Source organism: Mirounga leonina, unplaced genomic scaffold, assembly GCF_011800145.1.
Source record: "Mirounga leonina isolate KUSES-001 unplaced genomic scaffold, KU_Mleo_1.0 Mir_165, whole genome shotgun sequence".
Taxonomy (NCBI): domain Eukaryota; kingdom Metazoa; phylum Chordata; class Mammalia; order Carnivora; family Phocidae; genus Mirounga; species Mirounga leonina.
The window spans coordinates 71083836-71089653 of NW_023270415.1; the positions used below are offsets into that span (position 1 = coordinate 71083836).

General features: G+C 44.7%; 1 pseudogene; it reads left to right on the top strand.

The window, feature by feature from the left end:
* Nucleotides 1–1631: 1631 nt before the first annotated feature.
* Nucleotides 1632–2905, top strand: LOC118015424 (annotated as a pseudogene).
* Nucleotides 2906–5818: the final 2913 nt, after the last annotated feature.

Here is a 5818-nt window from a genome sequence, read left to right on the forward strand (position 1 = left end):
TAAGAATGACTCTGAGGAAAAAGAGACAATGGAGGTTTCTGCCAGGGAGACAGGATCCTGCTTTGGCAACTGGGAAATCCCTGGCTACATCTGCCTCTAGGGAACAGGCCCAGTGGGTATGAGGCTACCTTGGGAGGGTCTCTGTTTCCATGGCAACCCCTGCAGAGGCCCCCCCAACACCCCCAGTTCTAAAATAGCCATATAGGAACCCAGGTTTGGGAACTCAGGGGCTCAGAGTCATATCCCTGCTTTACTAACACAGTTACCATTTGGGAATTGCTCTCTCTTTTCTGTCTCCTCATACATATACGTAAGTACTTATGTGTGTGCAGACATACGCATATACATATACACACATTGCACACGTGTATGTACGTGTATACACATCTGACTGCAGATGCCACTATTCTACAAGGGAAATGTTAGCGTAACCATTTAGCAGCTGAGGAACCAATGCTCAGCATTTTCCAATAATGTGTCCACAATCACACTGATCACAGGACACGACCAGGACATGACTCCTGGTCCCCTTGACTCCAAAGCTCGTCCTTTTCAGTTACCCTGCATGGCCCTCTTGGGGACAAATTTTCTCTCTCCGACCTCAAATGCTGACCTGTAACATCAGATACTGTTTATTTTAGGTAAGGAGCATCCTGGAGTCCAACTTCAATTACTCCGGGAACATCCCCTTCACCCTCAAACCCGAGCTCCTTGCCCTACTCCAGGATGAGGATTTGGCCATCACCTACGGCCTGCTGTAGGAGGCCTTCCTCCTTCAGTGGCCTGAATATGGAGCTGAGTAGCGCCAGGTCAACCTGGAATCTGGAAGCCAAGCAGCCCCTGTCTGCCCCGTATGGGACTCTCTCCATGCTGCAGTGGCTGGCAGTCAGTCCAGAGAGGCCTGGCCCCACCCCAGTCTATGCTGGGAGTGCCCCTGATGAGCTCAGGGGACCTAGGGCCACCCACTTCTGCCGTTCCAGGTAGCATGGAGCCAGGGATCGGCACACTTGAGGGAATGTTCTGAAGTGATAGATCTGTACCTTGCTAAAGATTCATGCAATTGTCAAAACTCATCAAATAGTATCTAAAGATATGAGCATTTTGCTGTATATTAATGCTACTCCAAAAAAAGTAAACAAATACTGAACTCTAGTAACAATATGAATTGTTTGGGGTGAAGTGTACTGGTAATCTGTAACTTACATGAAATGCATCAAAAAATAAGGTGATTAATGAAGGGACAGAGAGATAGATATGTGACCAAGAGGAGGTGGTAAAATGTTAAAAACAAGAGGGTTTTTTTCTTTTTTATTCTTGAAACATTTTCGTTTGTCCAGAATTGCTTCAAAAAAATTAACCCCCCCCAAAATTATACCTGTGTATTGATCATTATATGTTACTTTTCCAAATTATGCTTTTTGAGCTATTTTAAAGGGAACACTGAGGGGTGCCTGGGTGGCTCAGTCATTAAGCATCTGCCTTCGGCTCAGATCATGATCCCAGGGTCCTGGGATCGAGCCCCGCATCGGGCTCCCTGCTCGGCGGGAAGCCTGCTTCTCCCTCTCCCGCTCCCCCTGCTTGTGTTCCCTCTCTCGCTGTCTCTCTCTTCTGTCAAATAAATAAATAAAATCTTTAAAAAAGACACCAGCCAGGCTGCTGCTGATTCGACTCCAACCACGGGGAGCAGAAAGAGTAGCACGGTGGAGTCTGAACTAGCCAGTGAAGAAAAAAGCAGAGGGGCTGAGAGGAAAAGAACCATTACCAAGATGGAGCCAGAAGATATTCCTACAGATGAACTGAAAGACTTTAACACTATTAAAGTTACTGATAACGACTGTAATGAATCCACTGACAACAATGAATTAGATGAACTTGAAGAGCCATTTCACAGATACTACGTTGAAAAAGTTGTTGGTATTAAGAAAAGTGGTAGGAAAACGCTAAAACCTCGCATGTCGATAAATGCTGATGAAAGAGGTGGTCTAGAAAACATGAGGCCCCCTAACAATAGCAGTCCAGTACAAGAGGATATGAAAATGCATCCTGTGAGCTGTGCGGATTCACAATAACTGAGCAGGACCTGTCATCTCATTACTTAGCCAAACACATTGATCATATCTGTGCGTGTGGGAAATGCGGACAGGTCCTTGTTAAGGGGAGGCAGCTTCAGGATCATGCTCAAAGAGGTAGAGAACCCCAAGATCTGACAAGGAACAGGTTAGGAAATACTGAGGAGAAAACGGACATGGAAGAGAATCCTGATGAGCAGTCAGAAGTAAGAGATATGTTTGTGGAAATGTTGGATGATTTTAGGGACAATCATTTCCAGATAAACGCATCCCCAAAAAAGCAGTTATTTAAACATTCTGCCTGTCCTTTTCGACATCCAATTGTGGCCAGTGTTTTGAAACTGAAAATCTAGTGCTTGAACATACGTCTAGCTGCCTAGACCAGATTGTGTTTAAGAGTGCCATCATGAAGAAAACGAAAGAGATCACAGACGAAAGCATTTTTGTAATCTGTGCGGAAAAGGATTTTATCAGAGGAGTGACTTAAGAGAACACTATACTGTTCATACTAAGGAAAAACAGTTCATTTGTCAGACACATGGAAAGCAGTTTTTAAGAGAACGTCAGTTGCAACTGCACAAAGGCATGGCCAGGAATGTTTGTTCCACCTGTGATCAAGGAAACCTCAGAAAACATGACCATGTACGGCACATGATTTCTCATTTAACTGCTGGCAAGACTAAATGCCAGGTCTGCTTTCAGATATTCCCAAATATGAACAGCTGGAACAGCACAGGGATGTTCGTCTGCATACATGTGGAATATGTGGAGCAAAATTTAATTTGAGGAAAGACAGGAGATCACATTATAATGCCAAGCATTTGAAAAGAATATAAGTGATTTTCTACTGTACTAATGTTTAGATGATAGCAGACAAAACACCAAAGCAAAGGATATGAGCTATTCAGAAATTGATTTTATGAGATGAATTGTTGGGAAAAAATTTCAAGGCCCTCTTAATACTTTTGTTTAGGATCTTAAGTATCTACATGTTAGGTGTTATTAAATGTTTATAATTTTTATTATTTCTTAATAGGATTCTTTGATTTTAGTTTGTTTTAGCTATGATTAAAATTCCTTTTGGGGCACCTGGGTAGCTCACTCAGTTGAGCCTTTGCCTTCGACTCCAGTCAGGATCCCAGGATCCTAGGATCTGGCCCCACTGATGGACTCCCTGCCCAGTGGGGGGCCTGCTTCTCCCTCTCCCTCTGCCACTCACCCTGCTTGTGCTCTCGCGCTCTCCCCCCAACCTCAAATAAATAAATGAATTCTTTAAAAAAATAAAATAAAATTACTTTTCAATGTAGACTACAAGTGGCTGTTACCCCTTCAATGTTTATTAAACTTTAGTTTTTTTATTGAAAAAAAAAGAAATTAAAACTATTATAAAAACTCAATAGAAGGATCAGAAGGTAAAGTTGAGGAGCTTTCCCAAAAAGTAAAGTAAAAAGTCACAAGATGAAAAATAAGAAAGAAAAAAATAAGAAATTCAGAAGCCTAACAGCTGGATAAAACAAGTTCTCAAAAAGAGAACACACACACACAAACAAATGGAGAGGATACCATCAACAAAATAATTCAATAAAATATCCCATAACCAGAATATGAGTTTCCAGATTTAAAGAGCCCATCACATACCTGACACAAATGGATGAAAATGGGACCATACCAAAACACATTTGTGTGATGTTTCAGAACATGCAGGACAAAGTAAAAATCCACGGAGAAGAATAAAGGTTATTTACAAAAGATCAAATATAGGGGGCACCTGGGTAGCTCAGTCGGGTTAAGTGTCTGATCTTAATTTTGGCTCAGGTCAAGATCTCAGCCTCCTGAGATCAAGCCCTGCCTCAGGCTCCCCACTGGGCATGAAGCCTGCTTGAGATTCTCTCTCTCCTTCTCCCTCTGCCCCTCCCCCGCCTCTCTCCCTCTCTAAAAAAAAAGAAAAGAAAAGAATAACTTTAAATTACAACCACACACAGCAAACTAGAGGCAATGGAACAATGACTTCCTACATTTTGATGGAAAATTATTTCCACCTAGAAGTCTACATCAAGTTTGAAGGTAGAATAAGGGCATTTTCAGACAAAAATTTTTTAAAATTACTGTCTATGTTCCATTTTCCAGAAAACTATGAGAGGTTGTGATACAACAAAATGAGAGAAACCCAGAAGGAAGATATTGGCGACAGGGCAAAGATTTAGTGTAGAATAGAGACAGGGGGATTCCAGGGATGACAGTTGGGGGGGGGGGGCGGCAAAGGACAAGTCGTCCCCATCTGAGCAGATAGGAAGGCTTTGGGGGAGATTTCTCCAGGAAGAGAAAATTGATAGAATACCTCGAATCTGAGATATTAAATACAAGATTTAAGGAACTGGAAGGTTGGATTTAATTAGATACAAACACATAGAAAATAGAAGGAAAAATGACAATGAGAAACAAAACAAAAATCCTACAGGAAAGGAAAAATAATTACGGTTTATTAATAGCTGAGTAGTGTTTACATAGTCATAATTGTGACGGGACCTGTGGTGTGTAGAGCCAAGGGGACCCTAAATCCTCATCTTCCCTGGTGTAAGTCCATGGACAATGCCTGCAACTGAGCAAGGTTATTATTAAGAGATGTCAGACACAAAAGGCCACATATTATATTATCCCGTTCATATGAAATATGTAGAGGAGGCAAATCCAGAGAGCCCAGAAAGTACATCACAGTGGTTAGGGTGGGAAGTAATGAAAATGTTCTAAAACTGACTGTGGTCATGGCTGCGCAAGTCTGTAAATATATTAAAGCCACTGATTTGTACACTTTCAAGGGGTGAACTGTATGGCTTGTGAATTATATCTCAAGAATGCCCTTTAAACAAGAAATAAGGGAGGTAATTACCAAAACAAGCAACAAAACACATTTAAAGTGATGGTCTCTGGGGAGAAGCAATGGAAGAAGGGGGGGGGGGCAAGACAGAGGGGGTGGGATCAGATCAGCTTTGACTAAAGAACACAAAGCCTAAGTATTAATGTAAGTCCACACGCCGTTATCGAAAGCTGGAGGTTCGCCCCATGTGTCAGGGTCAGGGCTGGAGAGGGTGGGGTACCACGACACCCGGGCAGGGGCAGGGCTGGAAACCCTGTAGTGCCAGACGCGGGTTCCAGAGAGTTCCTGCGCTGGGCACAGCCTACAGTCCGGAACGGTCACCCGGCCACCGCCCTACGGGCAGCCGCCCAGAGCCTCAGGGGGGTGTGGGGGGCCGGGAACCCCGGGTCCTGGAGGGGTCGCGGGACTGGGGGCAGGGAGGGGGTTCCAGGCAGGAGGGCAGGCCCGCAGTCCCCCTCCCCCGCGCCTCTCCCGGCCTGTCCTTCTCTGCACCTCCCCCCCAACCCTTTGGAGAGGGTCTACTTACCCTCCCCGATTGCAAGCTGGCGCTGGCGCTGCCCTCAGACGCTCCCCCAGGGTCCTCTCGGTCACTACCTGAGCCAGCACCATCTCCCTAGGCGCCCCCGCAGCCGCCCCTCTCGGCGCTGGTGTGGACGCGCCTCTGGCGCCCCCTACAGGCCTGAGCAGGCCCACGCTTCCGCAGGCCGCAGTCACTTTGCGGGGCCCCTTCCTCCGTAGAAATAGCAAATATTGTCATTTAAGGCTGTGTTGGCCCATTCCCAACAACACGGAAGTTTCTCTTTGGCTTTAAGTTGGACAGAAAAGGAAAAAAAGACTATTGGCATAAAGACGAATATATTAATACTCTGTATTA